At 34.1% G+C, this 15154-nt stretch overlaps 1 pseudogene; it reads right to left on the bottom strand.

Moving 5' to 3' along the window:
* Positions 1 to 12575: 12575 nt before the first annotated feature.
* Positions 12576 to 14797, bottom strand: LOC141663597 (DNA (cytosine-5)-methyltransferase DRM2-like; annotated as a pseudogene).
* Between the last annotated feature and the right edge of the window lie 357 nt (positions 14798 to 15154).

Genomic DNA, 15154 nt, shown 5'->3' with positions numbered 1-15154 from the left:
ATATAATGTGAATATTTATGCATGTATACTATATTATTAAGAAATTACTATGGTTCGTTATCATATGAATTAAGAAATTACTTCTAATTAGTCTTCATTATGTGATTAAAGAAGATATAGGTCTAACCATTGAGATCTATAATGTGAGCAGCTTCAAGACAAAATTAATGCAGGCAACAAAATCTTGTTGTGACCCGACTAGATATGTGGGAATATACTAGGCGTCATATAGATGGTGTAATCAATGATCGTGTTATATTGCAAGTTCTTGAGGATGTGGTAATAATTTTTATTTTTATTATTTTATATACTAATTTCATGCATCGTTGTCTTGCACTATACTACTACAAGTTAAAAATGAGTATAAAACTTTGGTATTTTAGATTGACATATCAGCAAATTTTCCCGAACATGAGCTTACTAATATTGGAAATGATGGCTTACTTGCTCGGATAATGCCCTTGGAGCATCTAGGATGAATGAGAGGTTTAGGATGGCGTGTAACTAAGGCGTCACTCCCAACATTATCAACTATTAACGAGCTATCTAAATTTAAAAATGATGTTTCTTATTTGATTAATAAAATGAAGGAATCAGGGCCGGCCCTAAGACTTGGTTGGCCTAGTGCGAAAAAAAAATTTAGGGTCCTTTTATAGAAAATTACTAATATGAATATAAAGAAAAAATTCAAAGAAATTTATGATTGAATAAAGTAAAGCAAATGATATCTTATAAACATAAAAAAGTGGCAAAAGTACATCATAAATAAAAAAATTACATACCTTTAAGCCTTGCCTTTCTTCATCCTGATAAAATCTAAAATTTGAAACCTGCAATACATCAGTACTCATCTAAAGTGACCTCTTCTTACATTTTTAGAAGCAAAATTGCCAATCCATTCAACCTTTCTTGACTCATACTTGTCCGCAAATAAGATTTAATTAAATTTAACTTTGGAAAACTCCATTATGCAGATGCCACAGTAGGTATAGTTAATAAAATCCTATAAGCAACTAAAATATTTGGAAATATATCAATCTTCTTCACAAATTTTAAGACTCTGAGAGAATTCCATGATATTTCACAATCATATGCTACACTTGGAAGCATCTCATGTAAGATTTATAATTCTGAAAGTAACCGTTTTGCATCAATATCGCAATCATCACCATCAGTCAAGGTTTCTTCTAGTTTCGTACAACAATTTTTTAGTCCTTCATTATCAAAAGAAATCAGCCGGGATGCATCAAACAAAAAAACCAAAAACAGACTCAAAAAGTTCCATTTGTTTGAATCTTATCTTCAGCTGAGAAAGTACCATATCCACTAGTACAAGAAAATAATCAGTTCTATAATTTTTTAACGGAAATTGTTGTTCCCTTTCGGTGTCAGGATTATCATCAAACTGTCTATTTCTTTTAATCCTATATTTTATAAGAAAAATAGGTTCAATATCCATTTCATTATCAAGCTCTTTAGCATCAGTCATAGATGATGTGAACCCATTTTCTCTATATTTCTCAAAGAAAGAAACCAGCCCTTTTAAACTTGCAATAGCAACATCAAGACGCATATCTTCAGATTGTAAATTCTTGCTCACCAAATTAATTGTGTGCACAATATCATGCCAAATATTCAAACTCAATATAAATTGAAAACTTGAAAATTCATTTGAGGCCAATTTTTCAGCATCCCGACATATTTTTAGATCATCAGAAATTTCAGCTAATTTCATTAAAGCATCTCTTATTTTTGGAGCTTGTGTTCTTATTGCCTTTATACTTTCGATTTAACTTTCCCATCTTGTCATACCTAAGGATTTTAAAATCAAATCATCAATATATTCAAGCAATAGATTCCATCTTTTGGTGGAACTATCAAACACATTATATATAGCTTGACATGCTCCAAAAAAAGATTTACCTTTCACACAAGAATTGGCCATATCAGAGAGTAAGTTAAGAGAATGACAACCACAAGCCATGTAATAAGCTCTAGGATTAACATCAAGTAATATTTTTTGAACATCTTGGTGTTTCCCCCTCATATTAGAACCATTATCGTATCTTTGTCCCTCACATCATTGATATTTAAATCAAGAGATTTAACAGCATTTTCTAACTCACCAAACAGGCTCAACCCGGAAGTATTTTCCACATTTAAAAACTCTAGGAAATACTCTTCAATTTTTACAGGATGACTCACAACATCAACACATCTAATCACCAAAGTCATTTGTTCCATATGGATTGCATTAGGAGTGTAATCAAGAATCACTAAAAAATATTTACCTTCTTTGATTTTCTTTAATATTACACTCTTTACACTCGAAACCAACATTACTATCAAATCATTTTGTACTTTCTAACTAAGATAATGATAGTGAATGTCCTTATCTTGAATGAGTCTGAAATGGTGCTTCATTGTTTTGATCAAACTCAGCTATTGAATCAAGAAAACCCAAAAAAATACCATTTAAATCTTCAAATATTTTGTTCATTTTTCCCACAAAATGCCAGATTATTCATCGCAGTTTAACAATAGCACTTATTCTGATCATAAACTGCATCCAATGTTCAATATCTTTTTTAATTTGCTCTTGCAATTCTTTATCAATGGTTTGATTTGTTTTCAATATAACTTAGAGTTCAGCCCACGCCCTAAGGTTGGTAAGATGTTCAAGACTATTGTCGTGTTACCTAAGCTTTTCACCTAAATGTACCCAATCATCTACTCCAACACTTGCTAAATTATTTTTAGAACTAGCATTTTTTACCACTTTACAACAAAAGAAGAATACTTCATTCAATTCTTTTAGGTAAACTAACCATTTTCTTTTGAAAAGTTTACCATTCCTTAATTTTTGATCAGAATAATAGGTTGAAAACCCCCTACTACGTTTATCCTTGCGAAATATAATCATATTTTCCTTAATAGGGCCCTTTTCAACTAGCAAATCCCTCATTTTACTATTTAATCCATCCCATACCCGAGAATCATACATATTCAAAGTTAGTAGACCAAACTCTTTAGGACTAATGTATTCCCTATTTTCAATAACCACACTTTCAATCATTTCGGTTTCTCGTTCAGTTATCTCGTTCTCACACTCTTCATCAATTACATCGTGTTCTTGTGTAAAAGTATTATGAACGTGAGACACCACTTTTTCGACAATTTCATACTCTTCTTTTTTATAGACATATCAAGTTGTTAGGCTTTCTTCCAAAAAAATTCAAGAGATCCCTTTAGTGGCTTAATTTTTTGTTCCTCTTCCTTTTTCTTTTTATTTTGTCATTACCAGGTGTATACTTTTTAGTAAACATATTTTGCACTAAAGCAGCTAGCAGATTTTGCACTAAAGCAATAGGCAGGAGACTTATGAGAAAATGAAACCTGGATAGATGAACTAATAAGTACCGAAGTAGTGAAGCAAGAGCCTGATCTTCAATTCTAAATTAACAACAATGATCAAGTCTGAACTCAAGTCCAACACTGAAAAAAATTGTAAAAACTATTTAAATGGAATAATAGATTAATGATTATAATTCATAAACCAATCAAATTAACTCAAAATTACAACTCAAATATTAAATATAATTAAAGAATTACAATTTTATAAAATTCAACAAATCATAAAAAGTATAAAGAACATGTAACTATGTAGCATCTGATTAGGGATAGAGAAACAAGTAGGTGCTACAGTTTTGGTATAGTATATAAATAACTAAAATAAAAGATTGAAATTACCTTTATAATTTAATCCCTAAATTTGAACATGAAAGACAACTATGGTGTCAATTAATTTTTAATATGATAATATCCACCATTGTGATGATTGCTGAAGTGATGCTTCGAGAAATTGAAGATGAATGGGCTAAAAAAAGGCCCTAAAATTCTATACAAATACAGATATATACTTAAACATATATTGGGCTAAAAAAATGTTAGGCCCCTGGATTCAGTGGGCCCAGTGCAGGAGCACTGGTAGCACTGGTTCAGAGCTAGCACTGAAAGGAATTAAAAACTAAGGGTTGTACTCCGCGTGCACAATCTGGAGGTTCGAGTCATATGGATAATTTTGACATGGATAATAAAGTTCATGATTACGCTGATCTGTGTTAGATGCAGACATTCCTCACGTATACATCTATTTATAGGATATATTCTCAAATATGATTATAATCTTTTGTTCTATATTTTGTCATCGATAATATTTAAAAATACAGGGAAAAAATGCTTGCTATTTGTACGTGGATAAGGGACGTAGATATACGTGGGGAGAGGGATCTTGCAAAATGTTCTGAATGATAGAATTTTTCATGGTATTCCACTTGAAGAAGGATATGTGAGGGCCCAATTTGAAGTGGCGGAAAAGAAGGAGTTCAATACTAAGCTTCCGAGACCTTGTGACGAGGTTAGCCTTGTTGTGAAGTGCCTGGGTATTTTTTGGCTTGGCCCCGAAAATTGGTTTCAATGAAACTTGAGGTTAAATCTCTAATTTTTAGTTATCAATATGATTTGTCTATTTTGCAAAAAAATATTATCTACTTTCTGATTGTTTGATTGTTTTCCTGTTTCTTAGACATCTCCGAGTACTGTGAACAAGAAAAATTGTAAGAATGCCATAGGCCAAAAAAAATTTGAAGATAAAGTGAATCAGAAGCATGCAGATAGAAAGAAGGAGAAAACAAGCGAGTCCATTATTCATGTATCTTCAAGACAATTTGGTTATCCTCTTCTAGAAGATGTATGTCATGGAGTGTTGGAGTTTGTTCGTCTTACTATCATGTTCGATCGTATTACTGATATACAGGTTGAAATGGGACCTTATTAGGATGTCGACCCGTGGATCGAGCATATTAATAAAGAAAATATTTTAGAGATTCTAAATGCTTAATGGCTAAGCGCTTCCACCCTCTTCTTTTATATTATGTAATATGAGTACAAATCAAATTTCATAAATTGACAACAAATTTCTAATCGCGGGTCTTCTTTGTTTAAAAAGTATTTGTTGAGGTATTTTTATCAAAAAATCTCGACATGGCAATAAAATTCTCTTTTGTATCATCTCATCAGGTGTATCACTTATGGGATAACCCTAATACATTCTTGGCGAAAAGTTTGTTGTGACATGTTGACAAAGACCACCTGATTTTTGTGCCTTATAATGTTTCATAATGTTAGATATATTTAATAATGTCATGTCTAATGTGATTTATATTTAGTTTTCAGATCTTACTTAAACAGGATAAATCAGTACTTAACTGGAAATCAGTACTTATACTGAAGTCATAACTTAAGTGGTCAGAACTTAAGTTATCAGGAGATATTTATCAGAAGATAATATCAGGATTTAAAGGAGACTTTCAGATAAGGAAGGCGGCTGATTGAAAGGAAAGAAGATCAAGACAAATGCAAGAAGAGATATTCATGAAGAAGGAATTCTATGAAGAATAGAATACTTGGAAGAAAAGATATCTGATTGATATATTTTAGGAACCAGAATTATATTCCATATCAATTAGCGATTATCTTGTAACTATGTAGTATATAAACACAGACATAGGGTTTATACTATAAGTGTTATCATTATCGAGAATAATATTCATTGTAACCCTAGCAGCTCTCGTGATATTTGTTCATCACTGAGAGAGGACAGTTCCATATTGTAACAGAGTTTATTATATTGAATAAAGTCTGTTTCTGTTACTTGAGTTCTTTAATTTGATTTGATTGTGATAAACACTGTATTCAACCCACTTTTACAGTGTGTGTGACCTAACAAGTGGTATCAGAGCAGATCTGTTAACACACAAACAGTTTAAGATCCAAAAACAATCATGTCTGAAGAAGAAACTCCAACCAAGCCCACCAAAACTGAAGAACCTCCAAAGACTCAAATCCATAGTCGATATGAGACTGTTAGAGTTCCCATACTGAAACCATCTAAATATTCCACATGGAAGGTGAGGATGTCTATATTTCTGGAAGCTACTGATCCAGAGTACCTTGACAGAATCAATGAAGGACCACACAAGCCAACCAAACTCGCTGTTGTAGTTGCAGGTCAATGAGCAAAGTATGTACCAAAGGAGAAGAGTGATTACACTGCTGAAGATATCGCATCAATTGCTAAGGATGCTAAGGTACGACACTGACTGCATAGTGTTATTGATAATGTAATGTCAAACAGGGTAATTAACTGCAAGACTGCAAAGGAGATATGGGATGCCTTGGAGACAAGATGCCAGGGAACTGATTCAATTAAGAAGAACAGGAAGACTATACTCACTCAAGAGTATGAACACTTTGACTCAAAGTCTAATGAGTCATTAACTGGTTTATATGACAGATTTGTCAAACTCTTGAATGATTTATCACTAGTTGACAAGGAATATTATCTTAAGGATTCAAATCTTAAATTCTTGTTCGCACTTCCTGAAAGATGGGATGTGAAGGCCACCACTATAAGAGACAACTATAATCTTGAAGAAACAACTCTTGATGAAATTTATGGGATGCTCAAGACTCATGAACTTGAGATGGAACAAAGAAGCAAGAGGAAAAGAGGAAAGTCAAGGATAGTTGCTCTTAAGGCTGAGGAGGAATCTCCAAAAACAACTACCTCAAAGAAAGGTAAGGGAAAAGCTCTTATCACAAAGTCTGATACTGAGTCATCAAGTTCTGATAGTGATGATGACTCAGAAACCGAAAGCTTCCCTGAGATGGATGCTGATAAAGAGATTATGAAGCTGTGTACTCTTATAGTGAAAGGAATCACAAGAATTGCATACAAAAAATTCAGGAAGGGAAAGAAATTTTCCAGGAAAGGCGCAAGTTTTGATAAGAAGAGTTTCAGAAAATATGAAGGCAAAGGAGGGAAGTCTGACAGAGGAGATTACACAAATGTCAAATGCTAGAAATATGGTGAGAAAGGCCACATATCTCCTGATCGCAAGAAAGTGAAAATTGACAAAGGCAAGGCTCTTGTCACAAAGAAGAAAAGCTGGACAGACACTTCAGATTCTGAAAGTGAGGAAAACTATACCTTGATGGAAAATGTTGATAGCAGTTCTGATGCTGCTGAGTTAAATATACCTCAAACTACTTATGCCTTTCATACTAATGATATTAATGAGTTGAGAAGATATTTTAAACCATGTTTATCAAACTTTAACATGTGAAAGATTAACTTCTGAAAATCTTGCTTGTAAAAAGAGGAATGATTATTTAGAAAAAGAGTTAGTCATGTTCCATCAAACTCAGAAAGATAGAGATGATGCTTTTTATGTTAGGGATGAAGTACTTAAAATGAATGAATCTCTAAAAACTGAGTTAGAAATGGAAAGAGAGATTATCAGAACTTGGACTAACTCTGGAAGAACAACTCATAATTTGTTAAGTAGTGGAAACTGGAAAGAGGACTTAGGTTATGGAGATGATAAGAATGATAAAGGAACTGTAGAAATTGAGCCTATAGTTGTTAAACAAAAGCCAAAGTTGAAACCTGTTAAGTTTGTAGCTGTAAAGTCTGATACTGATAAATCAGAAGTTAAAGAGGAATTAACTTCTGGCAAACTAAAACAGGAAAAGCCAACTGAAGTTAACGTAGGCTTAATGACAAAGAAGCAGCTTAAGCATAAGCTGAAAGATGTTAAGAATGTAAACAAGGTAAAGTCACCTAGGAAAAATAGGAATGGAAAGGAAGGTGTGAATAAAAGTAATGATTGCAAGCCTGTTCCTAATGCTCCTAGACTAACATGTCATAATTGTGGAAGTTCTAACCATCTAGCTTCTTTTTGCAGGAAGAATAAGAACATAAACTCCTTACCTTCAAATTCAGGAGTTAAGAGTCAGTCTATTAGATATAGGCCACAAAATCCTTGTTTTCATTGTGGTAGTTTATGGCATTCCATTTATACTTGTAAGGAATATCATAGTTTGTACTATAATTATTATCAAATAAAACCTTCTTTAAAGAAAGTTAGCATTGTTCCTTCTAGTGTAAGTACTGATACAAAGTCTGATAGTGTAAATGCTGATAAGAAAAATGTTAACATAAACTCTGATGCTAAATCCGCTGCAAATGTTAACAAACTTAATAAGGCCAAAGGATCCAAGCAAGTCTGGGTCCTTAAAACTAATCATTAATGATCTTTATGATTGCAGGGCAATAGGAAAAACATCCTAGTTCTGGATAGTGGATGTTCAGGATATATGACTGGAAATAAAGCCCTATTATCAGACTTTATGGAGAATGCTGGCCCAAGTGTTTCTTATGGAGATGGCAATATTGGAAAAACCTTGGGATATGGCAATATCAATCTGGGAAATGTCATCATTGAAAAAGTAGCTCTGGTCTCAGGACTTAAACACAATCTTCTGGGTGTTAGTCAAATCTGTGATAGAGGTTATCATGTGGATTTTTTTGAAGAACACTGTGAAGTTGTAAGCAAATCTACAGGCAAAGTTGTTCTGAAAGGATACAGTCATGGTAACATTTATTAAGCCAAGCTTTCAACAAGTACTGATGGTTCTGCAATCTGTCTGATAAGTAGAGCATCAATTGAAGAAAGATGGAATTGGCACAAGAAACTCTCTCATTTAAATTTCAACAATATAAATGAACTAGTCAAGAAAGATCTTGTGAGAGGACTGCCAAAATCAGTATTTGCTCCTGATGGCCTTTGTGATTCATGTTAGAAGGCTAAACAAAGAAAATCTTCATTCAAGAGCAAGACTGAATCATCAATTCTTGAGCCTTATCACCTACTACATGTTGATCTATTTGGTCCAGTGAATGTCATGTCTAATGCAAAGAAGAAATATGCTATGGTCATAGTGTATGAGTTCACCAGATACACATGGGTGTATTTCTTGCACACAAAAAGTGAAACTGCATCTATCTTGATTGATCATGTCAAGCAACTAGATAAATTGGTCAAAGATTCTGTGAAGATCATAAGAAGTGATAATGGCATTGAGTTCAAGAATTTGATCATGGAAGAGTTCTACAAAGACCATGGAATAAAGCAGGAATTTTCTACTCCTGGAACTCCACAACAAAATGGAGTTGTTGAATGAAAGAATAGAACTCTTATTGAAGCTGCATGAACTATGCTTGATGAAGCAAAGCTACCAACCTATTTTTGGGCTGAAGTTGTGTAGACTGCTTGTTTCACTCAGAATGCAACACTCATTAACAAGCATGGAAAGACACTATATGAGATGGTGAAGAAAAAGAAGCCAAATCTGAAGTATTTTCATGTATTTGGATGCAAGTGTTTTGTTCTTAAGACTCATCCTGAACAGCTATCCAAATTTGATCTAAAAGCTGATGAAGGAATTTTTGTTGGATATCCACTTTCCACAAAAGCCTTCAGAGTCTACAATTTAAGAACAAGGGTAGTCATAGAATCTATCAATGTCTCTTTTGATGATAAGAAGATTACTAGACTTGAAGATTTCAATGATCATGATCAGCTGAGATTTGAAAATGAAGATTTAATTTCTGATACTGTAAATCCTGACAGTCTAAATCCTGATACTGCAAACTCTGATGGTTTAAACTCTGATGTTATTGAAACTATGGTGACTACGCCAAAGGAAGATGCACTTGTGCAGGGGGAGCATACTGAAGATACAACCACTTCTCAAGAAGCATCAGAACCTACAACTGGTTCCTCAAGTTCTGATTCATCAAGTTCTGATGAGCCAAGTTCTGATAATTCTGGAAACTCAATTTCTGAAGGATCAAACTCAGAGAGCATAATTTCAGGGGGAGCATCAGAAAATGTTGATGAAGACAACATGGATCATGGGGGAGCATCCAGTTCTAGAGAACACCTTCCATCTGCAAGGAAGTGGACTAAATCACATACACCTGACTTAATTATTGGAAATCCTAATGTAGGTTTCAGAACTAGAACAGCTACATCAAATGAATGTCTTTATAATTCTTTTCTTTCTCAGACTGAACCAAAGAAAGTGGAAGAAGCTCTTCAAGATGTTGATTGGGTGCAAGCAATGCAGGAAGAGTTAAACGAATTTGAAAGAAACAAAGTCTGGACCCTAGTGCCAAGACCAAAGAACAGATCTGTTGTTGGTATAAAGTGGGTGTTCAGAAACAAAACTGATAGTGATGGCATAATAATAAGGAATAAAGCAAGGCTGGTTGCAAAAGGATATTCTCAATAGGAGGGGATTGATTATGATGAAACATTTGCACCCGTTGCTAGATTGAAAGCCATAAGAATATTTTTGGCTTATGCTGCTCACAAAAAGTTTACTGTCTTTCAAATGGATGTGAAAAGTGCTTTTCTTAATGGAGAATTGGAAGAGGAAGTATATGTTGAACAACCTCCAGGCTTTGTAGATCCCAAACGTCCAAATCATGTCTACAGGCTTGATAAAGCACTTTATAGTCTTAAGCAAGCTCCAAGAGTATGGTATGAGACTTTAGCTCAGTTTCTTCTGGAAAGTGGATTCAACAGAGGAACTATTGACAAAACACTGTTCTACCTCAACCATGGAAATGACTTACTTTTGGTGCAGATATATGTTGATGATATCATTTTTGGTTCCACAAATGACAGACTTTGCAAGAAGTTTTCCAAACTGATGCAGTCAAGATATCAAATGAGTATGATGGGGGAACTTAGTTATTTTCTGGGATTTCAAGTCAAGCAGAATGAAGAAGGCACTTTTATTTGTCAATCCAAGAACACCAGAAATTTGCTGAAGAGATTTGGAATGCAAGATTGTTCAAGTGCATCCACTCCCATGGTCTTTTAAATACATTTTTATATGTGATTTTATATGCATTTTTATGTGATTTTAAATGCATCGTTAATATGTGATTTTATATGTATTTATGTGATTTTAAATGCATTTATATGTGATTTTATATCCATTTTTATATGATTTTAAATGCATCATTAATATGTGATTTTATATGTATTTATATAATTTTAAATGCATTTTTATATGTGATTTTATATGCATTTTTATGTGATTTAAATGCATCATGAATATGTGATTTTATATGTATTTATGTGATTTTAAATGCATTTTTATATGTGATTTTATATGCATTTTATTTAATTTTAAATGCATCGTTAATTGTTTTAAATGAATTTGTAGGAACGATATGTCGCCATTCTTGAGCGCATGCCCTTGGAGTTTACACAAACGGGTGATCGGGATGAGTTGTGGGATTGGTGGATGGAAACCTTGGAGGTCCCCCTAGGTACAAGGCCAAAAAAGAATTATGTGGTGGGGTTCCCCAATATTCGGGCCACCGATCTCTTGCCTACACTTGCTACCCGGTACCGAGATTCCACACGGAATGAAGCCGGCTCATCCTCATCCGCTCCAAGACAACGTGAAGCCATCCCCGACAATGTATATCTTGCCATCCAAATCGGAGATCCGTGCTAATCCAAATCGGTTTGCTCGCCAACTTTCCGATGCGGAGATAGCTACATTCGCACGTACCGCTCTCGAGGCCTCGGATCCATCCTCCGATCATAGCCAAAGGTTGCAATGGAATTACCTTATCGGTGGCGAGATCGTGCATAATGTGGGCTCCTTGATTGAAGATATCGCTCAAAAGACGGAAAATCGTGTTGCGGAGGTATAATTTTTGACCTTCTTGTTTATTTATTTGTTTCATTCACATGTAAATTTTATTCCTTCTTTTTAACTAGTTTAATTAAACCTGTGTATCTAGGAAAACAATCGGCGTGCTATGGAAGTCGATAAGGATTAAACGTCCGAGGATGAGACTTCCGATGACGAGGACTTTGATGGTGGCGGTGGTGATGGCGGCGGTGATGGCGGTGGACCGTCCGATATTGATTTGTCGGATTAGTTTACATTGATCGGTTTTAAGTTATTGTAATTTGATGCTTATGGGATGTAATATAATATGTTGTGATGGTTTGATACTTTGTCGGTTATTTAGGATTGATTATAATGATATAATAATATAGTTTAATCCTCCAGTTATTGGAGTTTGTGAATGTTTGTGTTGGATTTAATTACTATGGTTTAATTGTGGAATTTACTAGTTTTTGTGAATGATTTTGAGTAGTATAGTTTAATGATTATCATTGTTGTTTGGTTGTGATTGGATTGGATTTGTGATTGGTCTGTGTATTGATTTGGTTTGGTATACAAGGACTGCAGAAAAATCTGCAATTTTTTTTTAAAATCAGACCTTAAAACCGACCAAAAATAGGCATAACCGACCACTTTTGACCATTACAAAACCCAGAAAACCGACCGTCAAGGGACATAACCGACCACCTTCTTCATAAAACCGACCGTCTCCTTTAGAGGGTGGTCCACAAAAAAATCAGTATTAGTTATTTAACTTTTTTCCTATATGCCTTTGTGGGTTCTATGCAAAATCAGTACTAAAATGGTTAAGAATATATAAACATGCAATTAAAATTGTTTATAACTACTCTAATTTTTGCAATCAAAAACAAGGAGACAATAACTCAACCCAGAAAAATAAAAAATATGCTATATCAATATTTAATAACTAATTTTCGTCTTATATTGAATTATGGGCTATGCTGCAAAGTTCTGACTAGCCCAAGAATCCGCGTATACTCATAGAACAATAAAGACTGTTCACCAGCCAGGCCAGTTCTTGTCTTCAAATTTTTCCCAGCAAGGTTGTTGCATGGGCTTCCCCCTATAACCAGATCGAATCTACAGCCTCTTTCATCCATTGCATCAGCTTATGACTTGTTACCTTTTTCACATCAGAAATGTGAATCAGCCGGCCCTTTTGTTCACTTTGTCTCCACCAATTTTTCAGGATCCGTGTACAATCCTTGGAATTTTTGACGGATACAACAAAGTTCAGTGGTATTCCAAGACGGTGTAAAGCAACTTCCGCTCCACCAATGCCAGAGAACAATGAAAGGACTCTGATGCCCTTGGTAAATAATTTCTTTAACACAGAAAGATGATAGGCCACTGTGTCAACCTAACATAATTTATTTGTGAATAATTATTAAGAACATATTCATCTAAGAAATAAATGAAATTGATAAGTTTTTTTTCTGCATTGCGTACCTGAAACGCATTTCCAAGGCATTTGTATTGAGTAGTTTTGTAGGCTACTCTTGTATGGCCCTCCGGGAATCCCAATATTGCCTCTATTTAGACAGGCTGAAGAAAATCAACAGTGTTCTTACCAAGCCAGACCAAGTTTCTCTTTCTGCATTCTCGGATCACATTTTCTCTGATGTTTTTGGGAGGGTCTGGTCCTGAATTACGAAGCTCTTCATTTATTCTCTGTATGCACTTGCATGACGAGTTACAATGCAGTTTAATTTGGTTCTGTCATCCCATTGCGGCCACCATTCTTTTGTGGAAGGAAGGGCTTCTTGTATTGTGGACGGAGGGATAGGAGGAATCTGCAACCTGTCATCCATCGGGAGGTTATGGATGTAACCTCTTTTCGATGTTGCTGCACACATGTGAAGCGAGTCCACGAATTCCGGTTCAATGTCGTAAAGTTCTTTTCTGATGGTTAGCCACACCCCTTGCGGTGTATAGGCCACGTTCTCGAAGTAGAAATAAGGAGGCCCTCTCCCTTCTACTTCGATGTCTTCTTTAACTATTGTACTCATAGCATTAGGAACTCCAAAGCCTATCATCGGCTTCTTGCGGGTTCTATAAGTTGTTGACTTTGTGTGTTCGACAACTTTTTGCTTCTTATAATTTGTGCTTGTGGACTTCAACACGTGTGGATCATCAGACATATAGTTTAAACAATCGCCAAGATTGTCCAGGGCCTAAGAACAAGTAATGTATATCTATTAAATAAAGCATAATTTTTTTCTATAAATGCAATAAGCTTTAGTTAGACTTTTATTGCATAATAGTATACTGGTAGAGTTCAAACTCCACAGTTTATAAGTGAAACATTCTCTTTGAAGATTAATATTGATTGGTGGTGTTTCTAGATATGTACTCCTTTTGCTACACGTAGAATTGATATTCTATGAGATGCATATCGAGTGAATGGAGTTTTTAGATATATACTCCTTTTGATGCAAGCTCTAAAGATTCGTACTGGTATTTATTTTCTTAATTAGGATTTAGGACACCATTAAGTCTCCACCAACAGCTAATGTATTTTCTTAAGTCTACCGCAAAATATACGATTCTAGATATGTGCTAGACCCTAAAGACTACTCATATATACAGGTATTAATTTTCTTAGGACACTGTTGATCAGTCTCCACACAAACAGCTAATGTTTGTTTTCTAACTTCTATAATTTATTGCAGATCATATGATTTTAGAGATGCTATAAACAGACCATGTACAAGTTAAACAACTGATGACCGTCGGTATATCTCATTGCATTTCAGATGTGCAAATAATTAAGTACGGTCCACTGATTATACAATGTAATTGTGTTTCTTTTAAAGCATATACTTAATCTTTACGATAAATTTTCACATAATAGAAAACGTTAAATATACGATAAATTCTCCTAAAACTGAAGCAGTAGATGATACATGTGAGAAGAGAGTGAATGAGATGTACAAAATAACTTACCATGTGTGTGAGAGGAGTCTTGAGTACCGGTTCTTCATCATCTTCACCTATAAGCATTTAAGAAGTAACTGAGCTCAGTACCAGTTTCTCGTTAAAAGGCCATTTCAATTCAATCAAAATGTATGAGAATAAATCTACCGTGTTCCTCCATTGCTTTGAACACAACTTTCCTGGGGTATAGCTTCTTTGAAAATCGGCCACTCATCTTGGATCCAGAACTACTTGCCTGAGAAAAAAGAAACAATTTAATCACTTCCGTCCTTGATATCTCTTTAATCATCAAAATCAAAAATAATAAAACTGATCCATATGATAGATATATCCATTTTTATATGATTTTAAATGCATCATTAATATGTGATTTTATTTGTATTTATATGATTTTAAATGCATTTTTATATGTGATTTTATATGCATTTTTATGTGATTTTAAATGCATCATGAATATGTGATTTTATATGTATTTATGTGATTTTAAATGCATTTTTATATGTGATTTTATATGCATTTTATTTAATTTTAAATGCATCATTAATTGTTTTAAATGAATTTGTAGGAACAA

The sequence above is a fragment of the Apium graveolens genome, chromosome 6 (genome assembly GCF_009905375.1).
Source record: "Apium graveolens cultivar Ventura chromosome 6, ASM990537v1, whole genome shotgun sequence".
NCBI lineage: Eukaryota > Viridiplantae > Streptophyta > Magnoliopsida > Apiales > Apiaceae > Apium > Apium graveolens.
The sequence above is the reverse complement of the archived record's forward strand: the minus strand, read 5'-3'. Positions and strand labels throughout refer to the sequence as shown.